Source organism: Diprion similis, chromosome 14 (assembly GCF_021155765.1).
Source record: "Diprion similis isolate iyDipSimi1 chromosome 14, iyDipSimi1.1, whole genome shotgun sequence".
In the NCBI taxonomy this organism is placed as follows: domain Eukaryota; kingdom Metazoa; phylum Arthropoda; class Insecta; order Hymenoptera; family Diprionidae; genus Diprion; species Diprion similis.
In genome coordinates, this window is record NC_060118.1 from 802,156 (window position 1) to 820,520 (window position 18,365).

General features: G+C 36.3%; 1 protein-coding gene across 1 annotated transcript in view; it reads right to left on the reverse strand.

Annotated features, from left to right (window-relative positions):
- LOC124414949 (regulating synaptic membrane exocytosis protein 1-like) overlaps positions 1–18,365 on the reverse strand; it is a 946,547-nt gene that overhangs the window by 270,834 nt on the left and 657,348 nt on the right. The window lies entirely within an intron of this gene.

An 18,365-nucleotide genomic window follows, 5' to 3' on the forward strand; every position in this document is an offset into this window, starting at 1 on the left:
AGTTGTAAACTCGTACGCAAAGCTAATCTCTTAACAGTTCCACCAACACCATCACACGGCCATTTTCCATGTGATGTAGCAAAAAAATACCATTCGGTTTCGCATTGAAAGTCTTCGAAGTGATGTGTTATGTTTATGAAATTTCTTTTTGTTCTAATATTGGGAAGCTGCTCCGTCGGAGAAATAAATTATTTTATCTATAGGAATCGAATTTTGAAACTTCTCTCTGATAAAGTTGATCAACTTTTTTTGAAATAAATGAACCGCGACTGTATCATGTTTCAGATGCTCTGAAATTATCACAAAACTAAAATGTCTCAACTGGTCGTCGGCGTAAATTTTATGGTAAACCACGATTGGATGAATAGTCGCCTGATTATTGGTCTAGTGAAACCCTTGCGTGGAATCTTGTACAACAAATGCATAATTCTCAGCGAAATCGCATACTACTAAAAATTCACCAACTCTGCAAATTTAGAAACACCGATTTTTTTACCCGGATAACGATCACGGAATAATCGATACAATTCTCTCAGATTATTCAACATCAGATGCTTCTGAACCGATATTTTTTCACCATTTCTTTCAACGGTTATGCAGCTTCTTTGACCTGGAATTATGTGACTGACCTCCTCACTTCGATACATATACATATACACAACACACCGAGTTCGCGGGAGTAGCGCTGACGTGGACCGGCGCGCGCGGTGACGCGCGACGAGACGTTTCATTTTTTTTCTCCAGCCCTGGTAACTTCTCCATCATTTTTTTTTTCAGGATTGAAGAGGAAGGATACAGGTATCCGAAAAAAATTATCTCCATGGATTGTTGTTAGTCCCGCGGAAATGGCAGCGAAATCAAAAAAAGAAACAGTAAAAAAATATTGAAAAATTTTTTTTTTCACAAATAATTTTTTTTTTATCGAAGCGCATTCTTTTACGAACAGAACGGTTGCAAGATCAGTCCGTTCCGATGTATACTTTCGGAGATATGAATTTTCAAACATAGCAGTGCAACAGTGGTATACAAAACTTTACATAGCTCGAACTCGGCCATTTTTGAAAAAAATTTAAAATACTCGAAATTTTAATTTTTTTTTTACATAGTACTACGGATATTTCAAATGGCGCAAAGATCCGTGACTTGACGGTTTTTTTTTGAGTGAAGTGACGTGGATCCGCTCATATCATTGATTCACATCAACTTTCTGTGAAAAAAACAGGTTGTTGGAATGTCAAAATTTTATTTTTCATAAATAATAACTTCTGAAATTATTGATTGTATCAGTGTTTTTTAAAAACTTTTTTGAGATGAAAAATGAAAAATAGGAGAAAACTTTTTTTGCTCGACTTTGGCGCCATCTAGGGTGAAGTTATAATATTTTCGTTTACAGAAAATTGAAACGTTTGTGTTAAAACATACTTGATTCTTTGTGAATTTTTCGATAAAATTTTTTGAGAAACATAACGACAATTTCACAGGAAGTTGGTGTGAATCAACAAAACATGAAAATATTCAAAACAAATCTTGATTTTTCAGCAATTTTTGCATTTTAAGCAATACAGATATCGAGTCTTGCAAGAAAAAAAATGGAAGAAATACAAAACCGAATGAGAAGAAAAAAATCAGTATTTAATCATAATTAATAAAAAAATAGTGGAAATATCAATTTTCAAAAATCACTTTCGAACATATGAACCATTTGTTAATGTTCCGCAAATATAGTTTCAAAAGAGTATATGTCTGGGCATCTTATATAATTAAACCAGAGATCTTAGAATGATCTGTTTCCGTTTATTAAATATTACGTAAATTTAACGCTAAAAATGGCATTTTTGTCAAAAAATCGAATCACTGCACGGAGACCTCTACTTCAGCGATATCTTCGATTTTTGAGGGTAGCCAACAGTTTTTAAAATTTTTGATGCACCCTAATATATGTATGTAAGCTTTGCGTACATGTACACCTTCAAGAATTAGACGTCTGGGAGGTGGCGACACCAGATGGAGAAGAGAAGAGGCTGTCAAGAAGAGGCTAGGGGGGAAAATAGAAAGGCGGAGGAAAACAGAGAGACAGAGAGTTCGAGAGAATACCCAGAAACTCGAAGAAATAATATATCACAGATTGGAGATGAATTGTGTATTATGAGATTAGTTTGACCTTCAATCGAGATCTGTTCAAGAGTAGGGATTGATAGACAAGTGCGAGCATAAACATTTAATTGTTGATTCTCTTTTTTTAGGTTAGTTACCCAAGTGGTGTTTTCATGTCATTATTCATTATTATTTGTTTCATCAAAATAAATTATTTTCTCTTTTTTTAGACGAATCAAGGTGTGTTTATTGCTTCAATAACCCTTGAACATATTATATGTATATGAGAGAGAAGCCACAATTTATTGACCAAATCTCGAAAATTTTGATCAACATGATATCCTAAAATATATAAATGATATGAAACATCACTTACCTGTCGGTTATCACTTCGTGTCTTTCGCAAAGAACGGATTTCTCGTCTTTAGTGACAAGCTTTGCCACCATTCCTCGTATCAATCCCCAGTATCAATTTTTGATACATTATTTTTAGTTACCTTGTGGAAACCAATGTCGGTCATATTTTCTCAAAGACACTTCTTATACCAAGAAAAATTACAGAAAGAATTGGATTGCATATAAACAGCATGGGCTATACCGCTAACGTATCTCTGTAATTAAATATGGGGGGAAATCCGAATTTAAATTTTCAATAAGCCCCTCAAAGTTGCGGGCAAATTGTACATGACCAACAGAATCGCGCGCAATGAAGCTGGCCCTAATATAACGAATCAAGACTATTTGGCTACATCCGAGCTGAAACCCAGAAATATTGTGAATAATTCGACGAGTCATGAGTTGAAATTTGAAGATGAGATATTTTGTCACCGATCCGACGATGATGTCAAAATTGGCATTCTTCATTTGCCAGCACCTTCAAAACATTTATTTGCAAATTCTACTTGGGGTATACTCATGATTGATATAATTTTGTGAAGCCGTGTTGTGATTGAGAAGTTTGTTTTGCATGCGGTGAATCCATAGGATCATTGTACTTGTTATCAGATAACAGTATTGCTGGAAATAATAAAAACTTCGTTGTTTGATAACTATAAATAAAGACGAGAATGGTCGTATTCAATAAATTAACAGAAACCGGTCAAATAATCTTGAGATGATCGCTCAACCAGAGCCTGAAAAGAAAGTTCATCAGAAGGTACTAACTACGAGTTCAAATAGTGGAGGAGTTGAGGGATAGTGTAGTGGTACCAACACATGAAAAAGGTTACAAAGACGAGGTGAAGAATTACAGGGTAGTTATATTAACAGCAACAGAATATAAAATATATCCAATGATCCTGAGCAATAGAATATTGCAGGAATAAGAAGAAAAGGGAAAATTATACGACTCACAAGCATGATTTAGAAATGAAAGAGAGAGTATGGATAACATACCTCTCTATTTGATAAAAAGATTTCATTGTCTTAAGTTACGTTTTTAAGACATTGAAACAATTGAGAAATAATCAAGACGCAACCGGTATCGCAAGGAAGACGCAACCAGGATCGCAGAGATGATTAAGACGCATGGAGTTAGCGTTTTGGATAAATTGTTTTTTGTAGAACAGGACCAGTGCTTCGTAGCCTTTGTAGTCCAGGTCAACGGAACGAGCGTATTCGTGGTCTGGATCGCAGGGACGATGTTTTTCGTTGCCCAGGACAGCGTTCCGTAGTATTTGTGGTTCAGGTCGACGGAATCAGCGTATTCGTGTTCCGGGCCGCAGGGACAATGTTTTTCGTCGTCCAGAACCACCGCTCTGTAGCATTCGTGGTCCAGATGGACAGGACGATGTTGCCGAAACACAGATGGTGACTGTCGCAGCCCAAAGATTAGAATAAGTTCGGCCTACGCATGAGTGAGCGGCTGAGCGCCGAACTTTTGAATAATATAAAATAATATAATAACACCCGAAATAATGACATCTCTAATATTTACTTTATTTAATCGGGTGGCAAGGTTAGTGTGAGAAAACCCAGAAAGTACATCTCTTACTCACTGGACAATAAACAAATGAGAACGCACAACAGCGCGAGGCGCGCGATGCGCGCAGGGGCGGAGCCTCTAGTAGAGACGATAATATAGTCTCAAGAGATATAAAGTCTCAAGAGACGATAAATGGAAGGAGGGAAGGTGTGCATGGCATTTGTAGACTTGAAGACGGTTTTTGATTAACTGGATAGGGAAGTGCTATGGAGGGCCATGGAAAAGAGAGGAGTCAGTAAGAGGATTTTAGAGAAGAGAGAAATTCAAATTTGAATGTTTTAGTGACTCGAAAAATTAACGTCGGAGCCAGGAATCGAACCTGGTGTCTAGAGATGCTTTGCCAGAGACTTACTCTACTAGACCACCTAGCCTCCCGGGCGCCCTGACTACACTATCTTTGATTTCTCTCATCACCTGTATATTCGAATTTGTTTTTTTTCGTGTGCCGTGTATTCGTACATGTTGCAGTACATGTTGTACATTGTTAAACATTCGAATTTACATTGAAGATTACATTGTCAACGTCACATTCACATAGTCTCTAATGGGCATCTGCGATGAAACTGCAATATGTAAGAGAATAATAGAAAGAGTCAAGGAAATATAGAAAGAAACACGGCACAGGATTAAAATAGGAGCGAAGGAAACAAAAACATTCTGGGTGATGATGGTTTCGAGGCAGGGATGCCATCTGACAATTAGTTCTACACTATTTAACGTGTATCGGGTGGACCTAGAGGAAACACTAAATAAGGAACAAGGGATAGGAATAGTGATAGCTAAAGAAAGGGTATGGTCACTACTAAAATAATAAAAAAGTTAGTATTCACAAAGACGAAGACAATTTTTATGTTAAAGTATAATCAATTAACAGGATAGCGCGTGAAGTGCGCTCATGCTCTGGTATGTATAAAATGCTAATCGTGATCGTACAAAGTGAGAATTTGAGAAACGTACGAATTCAGCTTCAAAAAGATTGGTGACAATACAAGGGCTACATAATGGGGTGATGAACTGCATCGGGTATCCATACAATCTTCAAATGATTATAGGCAGTACATGAGTAAAAATGGGATTCATGCCGGTGATGTCGTACTGACCGCAGCAGAAAAACTTTTGAAAATATATTTATTTGTTTTCTGTTCAAAAAATTCAGTACCCTATGAATACAGATCAGAAAATTATAGACGATTCACGCTTAAGTATACATGCAACGGTGAAAATAGTCATTATGATGTGCTGAGCACATCGCCGGGAATGGTCTTTGATACAGATTCATTGAAATTACAACAAATTCGTACACAAAGCATTACGCAAGCTGAAATGGAATTGGATGTATCGGTAATTAACAAGCGAATAGATGTATCCTCAATTATATTAGCAGTGGAAAAGTAAGGCGCGCGAAGCGCGCAGGGTCGTAAACCCTAGTTATTCAGATCATGTAAACTATACATCAATTTTCAGCTTCTGCAAAATCATTCTACTATTCTTGTATTTAAAACATATTCGAAAACGCACTTGTGACATGGGCTCCAACCGCACCGTGACTGACCATAGGATGTTCATGTAGACGACCGGTATATCTGAATATTCTAAAACTCGAGTCCAGAAAACTAAAGACTGTTATGGCTCTGAGCTCTTGGGATATTGCTTAAATGTGGTCTACATGTTCACTAGTCTGATCTGCTACGGGACACTGTCAATTGATTAACCAGGCTTCCCCATTCTTGAAGCATGTACCAACTCATCCTGTGTACATAATCACCCGGCTCTTATACATGGAAGCGTTTGGGGAAAATTCTTCAAACTGTTAAACGATATATATCCAATAATCTGAATAGATTAAAAATGAAACGTTGGAAAATATGAACGAACAAGCAATTTTTTTGACATGAAAACGTATGCCGGGCACAATTTCCTAATGTATAAGACAAATTGTGTTGCATCATGTGCGTATTGAATAATTTTCGTAAAAAATATTTATTTTCTTATTACTATCGGTATCATTGGTTTTCACATGTAATTCTGTTTTTTTTCGATTCCCAAATTTGAAACGGTATGATCTTCTCTGTCCGTATACAGACGTACATAAATACTAATGTTTTGTTTAGAAATTACAAAGTAGAGAAAAAAAACCAACCGACACCACTCACCCCAACTGACACTTCTAAGAAACGAAACAAAGCAAGAAAACAACTATAATACTTGTACGTATAATAATCATACTTATATTATGAGTTATAAAAAGTCATATCATTGATTTAACATTACTGTTATTGTAAAATTATACGTTTTATACGTACAATATGATAATTACAGTGTAATCGTATCATTCAATAAAATTTTTTCCGCTTTCCAATAGTTTTTTTTCCAAGGTGAGAAATCGTCGGGTATGGTTAGGTATATAATCTGGTGTATTTATTTGGTAGAACGTTTCGGCCGGGCCCGGCCGGCCGTCATCAGGCTACAATACAGGAAAAATACTTAAATAGTAGGGTGTACAAAGTACAAAAAACTAATAAATAAAGAATTACAAAAAATAAAACTGAAAGCGTATAACTGTGACCCTTATACTGGGTTCTTGACCAGGGAAACTGGTGTTAAACTCCGTAAGACAGAGATGCAAACATGTGGTTAATCACTCATCGCCGAAAATGCTTATCACATATACAGGGTGTCTCTAAATTGCCTTCCACGGACTAGCCAGCGTGATACGTCGCTACAATCCAACCGAGAATTTCTTTACCGGAACCTCGTACGATGCATAGTTTTTGAATTATAAGCGATAGCGCTAGGCCAATCCAAGTGCAGCTTTGCGTCTGGATATGCCGCCACGGAAATTGCCGTTTAGTTTGTCTCGGTGAATTATGATTATTTTTTTACGAATAAAATATCGGCACTTCCCCTCTCTCGTTGCTGTACCCCTCTCCGGCGCTAGCGACCAGTATTGTCGCCGCGGTATTGTTGCCGCGGTCCACGGTGCTAGCCGCACACATACGTGCGCGCACTTGTGTGTGTGAACAAAAGAGCATCCCCAGCTTGATTATACTACGAAACACACATCTACGAGTAAAAATAAAAATAAATCGCCAAATAAATCATGAAATGTAAGATTGAATGTTATAAAATACTCCTCAATCATCGCTGTATGCATAAAAGGGATTTCAGCTGATTAGTATGCCGTGAGAGTTTATAATTATTTATTTTATCGAGATAGCTTGCAATCTTCAAAATAATGCTTCCCGTACTTTTTCAGTGAATAGAAATGCAACAAAAAAATTGCAACCGAAAATTTTCACTAGTTTTAAATTGAATCATCGACATTAGTTTTTTGAGTGATGCGGATCCAGAGTGGCGATTTATGTTGAAATTATCGAGATCAGTGCTGTACAATTTAGCTGGTTTGACCGATTAAAATGGTCAACCTGGTTATTTAGCCCTCGGTTTAGCTGGTTAATTCGGCAAACTCTTTTTAAAGAAATATTTTTCTGCAGAACGTTGTTCTACAGAATACGTTGATACAGATTGTATTTCATAGAACGCACATTCAGAGAAATCATCGACTACTGAAGATCGTAGATTGAACCGTCAATTTTGTACAGTTCGATTCAATGCGACTTATTTTTATTTCATTTAAATTATTAATGTTGAATTTATGAGCGTGTTAAATGTGTGTTGTGTGAAACTAGAAGACTCGTCTTCGTAAAAATGTCTGTGGAAAAATATTCTGTAGCAGAATTTTTCTGGAGAATAATTCAGGCAGAATCATTTCTAATGCGAATTTCTAATTCCTTACTGGAGGAAAATGTTCTGTACAAATTTGTCTGCAAAACATAAACATTTACCCTGTGGGACTGATTTTTATGGAACCGGTCCTAATTCTTCGAAATTAATCAGGAGAAACAAATTTGTAGGACTACCGCTAGTTCGAACAAACCTTCAGAAATGAATTAGCAATTTGGAATTCGGAATTCCGACCTTAAGGGGGGAAACCAGTTTAGGAGGCCGAAATTTCGGTGATTTTCGTGAATTTTTTTTAACATGAATGAAATAATCAGAATTTGTTTAAACTTACAGGATATTTTATCCATGTTTTGAAATACACTCAGTAATTTTTTCAAGTCATTTCCGCCAGAAATGGTGGAGCTAAAGATTGCTGTCCGTGGACGATCGCCATCCGAGTTATTTACTGGTGAGCATTCCTGAAGTGACAATTTTTATTTGTAATCATTGTAATTTTGTTTTTTTTTTGCATCAACAACATATTTCCTTAGAATATGAACCTAACTCTGGGATGATTTTACAATTAAAAATTTTTTTTATATGCAAAAAAAGTAAAAAAGAACAGGGTAGAAAAACACGACTTGTTCAAACACCTCAAAAACATGCAATTTTCAACTATTTTGATCACGATTAGGTTCATATTCTTGGGAAATATGTTGTTAACGAAAAAATAAATAGTCATGATTACGGATAAAAATTGTGACTTCAGGGATGCTCACCAGTAAATAACTCGGATGGCGATCGTCTATGGACAGCAGTTTCAAGCTCCACTATTTCTCCAACATTTCCCTCCAGTAAGGAATTAGAAATTCGCATTAGAAATGATTCTGCATGAATAATTCTACAGGAAAATTCTGCTACAGAATATTTTTCTACAGAAATTTGAACGAAGATGAGTCTTCTAGTTTCACACAACACACATTTAACACGCTCATAAATTCAACATTAATAATTTAAATGAAATAAAAATAAGTCGCATTGAATCGAACTGTACGAAATTGACGGTTCAATCTACGATCTTCAGTAGTCGATGATTTCTCTGAATGTGCGTTCTATGAAATATAATCTGTATCAACGTATTCTGTAGAACAACGTTCTGCAGAAAAATATTTCTTTAAAAAGAGTTCGCCGAATTAACCAGCTAAACCGAGGGCTAAATAACCAGGTTGACCATTTTAATCGGTCAAACCAGCTAAATTGTACAGCACTGATCTCGATAATTTCAACATAAATCGCCACTCTGGATCCGCATCACTCAAAAAACTAATGTCGATGATTCAATTTAAAACTAGTGAAAATTTTCGGTTGCAATTTTTTTGTTGCATTTCTATTCACTGAAAAAGTACGGGAAGAATTATTTTGAAGATTGCAAGCTATCTCGATAAAATAAATAATTATAAACTCTCACGGCATACTAATCAGCTGAAATCCCTTTTATGCATACAGCGATGATTGAGGAGTATTTTATAACATTCAATCTTACATTTCATGATTTATTTGGCGATTTATTTTTATTTTTACTCGTAGATGTGTGTTTCGTAGTATAATCAAGCTGGGTATGCTCTTTTGTTCACACACACAAGTGCGCGCACGTATGTGTGCGGCTAGCACCGTGGACCGCGGCAACAATACCGCGGCGACAATACTGGTCGCTAGCGCCGGAGAGGAGTTCAGCAGCGAGAGAGGGGAAGTGCCGATATTTAATTCGTAAAAAAATAATCATAATTTACCGAGACAAACTAAACGGCAATTTCCGTGGCCGCAAATCCAGACGCAAAGCTGCACTTGGATTGGCCTAGCGCTACCACTTATAATTCAAAAACTATGCATCGTACGAGGTTCCGGTAAAGAAATTCACGGTTGGATTTTAGCGACGTATCACGCTGGCTAGTCCGTGGGAGGCAATTTAGAGCCACCCTGTATAAGAGAAAATTTACATGGAGGAAAATTTTTATTTTCTCTTTTAACAGGTTTTGAAAATACAAGAAGATAAGAGTAAATCACCAAAATTTTTTTCCTTGATACATTAATTTAGGTTGAGAAATGAGATGCGAAAACTACTTGCAAAAAAAAAAACTTACAAAAAAGGTGACAACCTTCGACTGGATGTTACTGCTTTGCCATTATGTGAGGAAGTGACGAGAAGCATGTGAACCGTCAATCAATCGGTTCATCAAGTATCGATGCCGATCTGTGATTAGTTAGATCACAGGTCGACATCAAGATGGATGGTAGAAGATGAAGCGCGAGAAATTCAAACATGCAAAATGTCAGAAGACAGGTGGCTCAGATTTTGTATATCCGTTTTTCTGTTGCAAGTAGCATTCTGGTTTTGTGAAATGTGTATCATCTCTTTTAAGATACGTTTATGCCAATTATTTTGTGTACTAACCGGATAGAGGATCCCATGAATACGATTATCCCGAATTGAAGGCTCATTCAGCGCCATTCTAGTAGCAGTGTACTAAATTTCATGTTAACTCAGCAAACAGAAGTATAAAAATTTCATATCATTAAATGTTAATGTAAAAATTCATCAATTAGGATTGTTGTTTCAGGCTTAGGCCCAAAAGGATTCTCCATCCCGGTAGTACTGAGATCATTGGTGCAGCCTATTCAACTTAAGATTTGGCTACCAAACACTGCTTATGAAGACTACGATTAGCCATATGAGTCCTTTATGCCTAAGCAGATCTCAAATAGATCTTAGAAGGCTTGACAAATTTTTATTGTTAACTGACCGATGACTGTTACTGGTAATCGTAGCAACATAATCATAATTCGCCATTTGACGCGGAAGAGTCTGATATCCCATGCCACGCCTTGAGTAAGATAACTACTCTGTTTTACAGACAAAAATGTCACGGTACGATCCTGCCGCCTGTCTTTCAATAGAGTTCAATTATTCAGCGCCTGGGCCGGCAGACACTCAGCCCACTAGGTTTTACCGATTTTTCTAGGTACACGTGTGCTAGTTATCTTCGAAAGTGTTGCTGTATTTGAATATGCATGAACGTCACAACATGCCTATAATAATATGATATATTCGTGAAATTCTCACATCATTTGAGGTATATATTGTACATAGGTCATGCACAGATTATATGATACGTATTCACCTAGGTATTTCAAAAATATTGTTAACAAATTTTAATTATAATATCGTAATTGTAAAATATGTATACGATATCTTTAAATTATTATATATGTTGATTAATTATTCTTCTCCAATACCTGATTGGAAAGTTCATTGTCCGGGGCTTGTGGAGCGCGCGTAAGGTGTCCCATTTCCAAATAGTACGGAAAGACGCCCTTTGCACGTACCTACGAACAACTGAAGTGTTCGACTCAACATTCGGGCTCTCTTTGGCGTATGCACGCTTTCGAATAACTCAATTATATGTACTGTGTGATTTAGCGAAAGTTACTTCTCCAATTTTATGCATTTTCAAATCAAACTTCCCTGCAGCGGCGTTAAAAAATAGTATTTCTTACACGTGCGAATTTTGCCTTCTATTATATGATGCGTTAACGCTGGACTTGTGCGATTGCTTCAGCCGTACTGGTACGAACGCAGCGCTTACATTTGCGGCTCACGCCGTAAACTTGACACTGAGCGGAAAGCGTCCACTTTCCGTACTTGTAAAACAATCTAATATTTTCGCAGTACTCTCCATCATTTCACAAACTAATTCAATTACTAGAAGTACCAATACGCATAATCAAAATTTTCTGTCGTTAATACTCTTTTTCATTGAATTATTTTATTATTTTTTTATAAAATTTTTCGCTACTGCGTTCTTGTATTCATTAGTCTTATAGTAAATTGGATAACGCTTTCCTGTTTACCAGATTAAAGCAAGAGTTTTTTTTACCATAGACAAACAGATAAACAGATTGACTGAAAGTTCTCTGAAAACGTGTCTTTCGGACACTGGAGATTTGAAATTTTGAATTGCTTCAGTTGAATCAGAGAACCAATACTTTTCCTGAACCACCGTGGGAAAGGAAAAGTAAAAAAGTAAGCAAATTGCTGAGTCTGCAGAAAATGATATAATACATGGTAAATCAAAAGTACATCCGAAATCTAGGTGCAAGAAGGATAGTGAAAAAAAAATTACAAATGCTGAGCGAGAAAATTAAGTGGAGTACAAACGTTCAACACATATCATATATATTTGTAGATATTCACAGATATTTAGTTTATATAGTGCCGTAACCACACAAATTTATATATATTATTCAAGTACACACATTTAACATATATTGATGCATATCTAATGAATGTCTTCGCTTATCCCTAATTTCGCCGAAACGATAGATACGATATAGATACTCGATAAATTTATTTTTATCACATTTGCATGAAAAGTGGGGCTTTGCGTAGCAGTTTAGCAGATGCGCTCAGCCGCAAACTTCACACTCGTCGCAATCCCCAAGTTTCGTCTCTTGTCACGCAATATACAACTGTTTTCTCACGTATGTTACCACCAATCTGTGACTTTTAGCATGCATCTATATACCTGTAATAATATGTGGCTTGTATGATTATCATTCTTTACTTGGAATGAAAAATATTGAACAATTATTTCGTAATCATTTATACGATGTGAAATGTTACTCTATTTCTTCTCATCTATCAGAAACTCCCATTTCCTTTTCTTCTCTAATATATAAGTAGTTATGTTTGTAACATTGCCATGTCAATCGCATGCAGATCACGGGAAACATTTTTTGTGAATACACAAAGAATTCTGGGGGAAAAACACAGTTTGTCAAATTGACGTTTCATTCTTGCATTCATAAATATTTTACAAATATTAGGATTTCAATGAAACAGCGTGGTGAAAAAAAAAGTTAGTTTTTATTCTAAAAAAATTAATTAGCCATCACCCCGTCTCAAGAGTGTTATATTTCTACCGCGCATTGTACGAATGCTTGTTCAATCACAAATATACTGTGAGTACGTATGTATTAGGTTGTTTTAGGAAAAAATAATCTGTGAATCTCCACTTTAGCCTCTCAAAAGTTTGTTTGGACTTAAAAAAAGATTCTCTCAGAACATGAGAGTTGCATGTTACGCCTAAGATGGCACCCATTCGATGTTTCACTTTCTTCCATATTTTTTTCAATTTTTGCCAAGTTCCCGTCTCAATATGTATTGGAGCATGCGCGAGCTCATGTTTCTCGTGACAACGAGCGGTAAAAAAACGATAGTTATGGCTTACTGCGTCCGCACTTGTCTAACACCTGGTGGCTGGATGGTGAATGGATGGTGACTTCATCCAAAAACATTTACAGTCAAAGCAGAAGACTAGTCGGTGGCGTATTCTATGCCTCTGATGTTTGCAGCTCAGAATATTGATATTATATGAAAATATCATCTTATCTGCAAACATCAGCGTCATGGTTTACACAACGGCCAGTCCCCGGTTCTGATGGTCATTATTTTTCAACGATGTAGTCATCACGTATTAGACAAGTGCGGACGGAGTAGGCCATAATAGTCCGGCAGCCAGCGACAGATTTTTGCGACCAAAATCATCTCAGCCGATAATTTGTGAGATGATTGAGATGGTTGTGTCTTAGAGCCTGGAAATCGTCAGCTGCGGCATCGTGGGTGGGTTGGACGATGGCGGTCACCGACGCACGTAAAAAAAATATATACACACATATATATATAGATATATATATCTTCGATACTTTTATCCCGATTGAAAATTTTACAGATGATAGTTTACATGCTACTTTGAAAAAAAAAAGATGTCAGCTGGCTGTAAGTCGGTGGAAAGATTTTCAGCCGACGCAGTGAAAGTGTCGTGCGGAAAGGTAGTGTGAGCGCCGCTCACCTATTCAAAATACACCAACTGACGGTTTTTGCCCTGGTATACAGCCAGCTGATTGTTTTTATTATTCCAAGAATCATGTCAACTCTTATTTCACAAATTTTCAACCGGGAAGAAATAATTTACTTACAGTTATCCGACACAACGCATCCTTGGGCGCGCAGAAATAAAGCATTTTTAATTATATTAATAAATACTAGCAATACTTGTTGTATCACCAATAGTAATGAATTTTTTCTAAATGTATAGTAAAAAAAAACCTTATTCCCCCCTTAACTAAATCATTTTGAGAATCCAACATAATTGTAATTGCTGAAGTGCAATCACCGTATTTGAAACACATAAGGGATACTAAATTGAAGTAAATGGACTCCAAGAAAATATATTATGTTGATTCAAGAATTCCTTTCCCTCCGTGTAGTGTGAGTAGTCTTTGCCCTTGATTTAAAAGAATTTATATTCCTGAGAAATGGGTGGATTTCCTATTTCAATAGTGAAGAAAAGTTATAGGTTATGACTACACAAAACACCCTCAATCGTGGATCACGGACTCTAACAGGTTGAACTACTGTTGCTGCATTGTTACAGAATGCGGCAGTAAGACCACCGAAGCTGCATTCTATCACTTATGGCGGACTCAGATGGACCAGTTAGCCTCCCTGCATCCCTCCACATAACTGGGCAATAGAGCACTTAGCCTGGCGCTTAAGCTGTTGAGTACAAGTTTTTCTCGCTACAGACTAGAGCGATAGCCATGCCTGTCCATTAGACTCGGGATTCCCAAACAAATGTCATCGGACACGGATGGCTAATTGTAAGTGCTGTACACATTTATCTGTTTCACCGTTGCTGTAACTACTTCTCCTCAAACTGTACTAAAATTAATCAACTGCGTCGCCGAATAAGAGAACAAATTTGGGTAATGCTAAATTTCAATCAAACAATTGGATTCTAGCCATCTGGATTCACATAATTTTGCCAGCAAAAAAAGGAACAAAACTTCATGTAACAAACGAAAAATTATAAAGTTAAAACATAAACTAAATTTCAAAACTATGATCTACTATCCATTTACATTTTACGCTTAGTGTTTACTCTGTTTCACCTGCGAGATTGGAAACTGTTTTGATCAAAAAGATTGCTCGAACTCGTTGCCTCGAAATTTTGTCTAACAAGTCATTTAAATGCAAAACGTGCGAAATTTCCCAAGTGTGAATAAACTTTTCAAGAAGAAGAAAACAATAATTTATCGAATTGTCTATCGATGGGTCCGCTGATTACTGAGTTCGACTCAGGTAGATGCTTTGCTGCTAACCGGCGCGGCGGTTAGCTCGTTAATTCATACTGAAAATCCACTTTAATCTGGTTTTGTCACTGCGCTGTCGTTGCTAACGTCGACGAAGGAAATAGGATCATCTCTTGGTTAAGCCTGCGACACAAACTTATTCGTAGTACGGAGTCAGAGTCAGGGCCGTCTTTACCCGGGGATACAAGGGGTGCGTAGTACCCGGGCGCAGGGTCTTGGGGGGCGCTAGCCGATCGCCTTATTACCTACATATACCATGCGTGATCACTATCAGTTTCAAAAATTACTCATCAAATATTCATTATACCTATGAATATATAAGCACCAATATTGTTTACAAAATACGCCTCATGCAGCTTTCAACACATTCGCTTTGCAACTTGCGATGTGCACGCCAATTTAGATTTCATTACTGCAAGAATTAAATTCATATTCCAACAAACACATGCGGCAAATTCAAAGAGAGCTTGCGGCTACAAGTCAGTCCTTGCGCGCTCTTTGACACGTGCCGCCCGCTTTTTGACATATCGCCGCCCGATTGAAGCGACTATGTGATATTTTTAGTTCTACGTAGGTTTTTCTGCGCTGATAATGTCATTTTCAGTAGGCTCAGGCCGAGTTCATCAGTAAGGTATCCAATTAGTACAGAGACGAGTGGACCGTACGGGGCGTTTGGCATATCTACTTATATTGTATTGAAAAAAGTTATTCCATTAGTACAGTGAAATGCTAATTTTGTGCAAGTAGTTTATGTGAAATTGTTGTTTTATGGAAATTAATTTGACGTTGTCAAGGTGAGTTAGTTTTTTTTTCAATTTAAAAACGTTGCGTGATACGGTATCAATTCAGTGCAGAATTAAAGTAATAAGTTTTCAACAAAAATCATGATCGGTTTCAAACGCATGAAATCATAATTACTTATGATCTGTGTGAGAAATTTCATTGTGCTTTGTTTGTTATTGGTAGGTAGCCGAATTAGTGGATGGTACCAAGAAACGATCGGGTGCTCAAAATAAAAAACGAAAACTTGAGAAAAAAGAAAACATTAAAAAGCTGACTTCTCCAACTGACAGTTTTGTTTGACCCGGTAAATTTGTTTCAATTCAGTTTAAAATAAAATGTCTGTTTTGTATTTTGGATTTCAATACCTTTGTTTCTGGTAATATGATGGTTGAATTCGCAGAAAAAGTTTTTTTAATGAAATTAATTTAACAACTCAATGATCTACTTCATGTTATTTTGAATTGCAGGCACATATTTGTCAACATCAACTGGACAATCAGAATAGATACCTACTTCAAGGAAGAGGACTGCTCCTTCAAAACACACAATCCTTCCTCGTACCTGACCTACTCCAGATGAATCAAACGCGACATCTGCTTTTTCATGGGGTGCACGATTTTTTGAAGATATCGCAAATGATCCTACTCTCTGGCCACAAATAATACCCGATAAATTAAGAGTGTTTGTAACAGATAATGGGCCAGTTCAGGTTGAAATATCTGCATATCCTGTTGATAGCTACAGTAGGTCGTTTAACGATACATATTACAGTACAAACTTACAAAATAACGAAATTATTCGCCATGATTGGCTTGTTTATTCAAAATCTACAGATTTTGTATTCCGTTTTCACTGTAAGCTTTTTAATATTCATAGCACTGCATTTAACGGTCAGACTAGTTTTAAAGATTGGAGGCATTTATCGAGAAATGTAGAAAGACGTGAAAAGAGTTCAGGTCGCATACTTTCTATCAAAAAATATTTAGAACTGAGAAATGACTTAGTAAAAGGGCAAATAGTAGACTCTGTCAATGTAATTCAAATAGACTGCGAAGAGAAGAGGTGGACGGCATTTTTGGAAAGGATAATCCAAATCGTAAAATTTTTAGCTAGTCGAACTTCAGCTTTTAGAGGATCTACTGAAAAAATTTTCAACTCAAATAACGGAAATTTTCTAAAATTAGTAAAATGTATTTCTAACTTTGATAATATACTATCAGACCACATTGCATGAATTTGAAGTGCTCAGCATCGCATGCCCCACTATCTTGGCCATAATATTCGAAACGACTTGATTAATTCAATTTGTGAAAAAATCAAAACTACTATAGTTGATCTTTTAAAACAAAACAGATACCTACTTTGACATTGAAACCTCTTTCAAATACACAATGGAAAAGTATAATTGATGCTCTAACAGCTCTCCGCTTTAATATGGATAAAATTAACGATGCGTTATACTCTACTTTTATCAATGATAAGTACGACAGTGATGCAAGAAACATGGTGAGTTCTTTGATGTTAAAACTAAAGACATAAATTCGCATGTTCAATTGTAATATGGTACAACATTCTATCAAAAATTATTACTGCGAGTAAAACTTTGCAAATTTCAGACGCTATTCTTCCAGAGGCAGTCAAAATGATAGATCTGGTCAAAAGAGATTCAAGCGCCTACCGCACACACAGTGTATTTGAACAATTGCTGCTTGATTCAAAATTAATTGCTGAAGATTTAGAATACGAACCTGAGTTCACCAAAACTGTTCGTCCGCGTGCCCGAAAATGATATCTAATTTACGAGGCTGTAGATGAGCCCATATTAGATCAAAAAAACTAAATTCAAAGTAAATTTTTATTTTTTACTACTTGACACCGCGATCTTGAAATTAAATGAAATATTTGATTCGTTAACAGAACATAACGACAAGTTTTTATTTTTGCAAAATATCGACAGTTGGAGGGCATTGGAGAGAGACCAAAAAAAACGCAATGTCTCAACATAGAAAAAAAGTTGATACATGAAAATAGATCGGATATTGACGGAGAGGATCTATTTAATAAGCTAGAATTGCTACCTTTTTTCATAAATAAAGACACAACTCCACTTGTCGTACTAAATTATATTAATTCTAATAATTTAATGTCCGTGTTTTCTAATGTTTCAACATCTTTACGTATGTGGCATTCCACGTCAAATCGACCTGACCAAAAGCCTGACCCCCTCAGAATCGTTCTAAACTTCGTGAAATCTTTTTAATAGTCGTTAAGAGTATGTGTGATTTTTTTCAGATTTTCATTCGATGCCGTTCAGAGTTGAGCAGCCCATATAGATTATGCAGACTACGAGAATGTCCCAATTTTAATTAACTATAGTTCGTAAACTATTGATCACATAACAAAAATGTTTAAATAAAAAAGTTTCAGCTTTGAGTGAACTTTAACGGAAAAATATGCAAAAATTTATCAAGGCCGCTGAAAGTTCTTAAAAACTCAAAAAATATTAGTTTTTGAGATTACTCAAAACCGGAATAATTTTTTTCGCTAAAAATTTCAGAGGATATGTTTC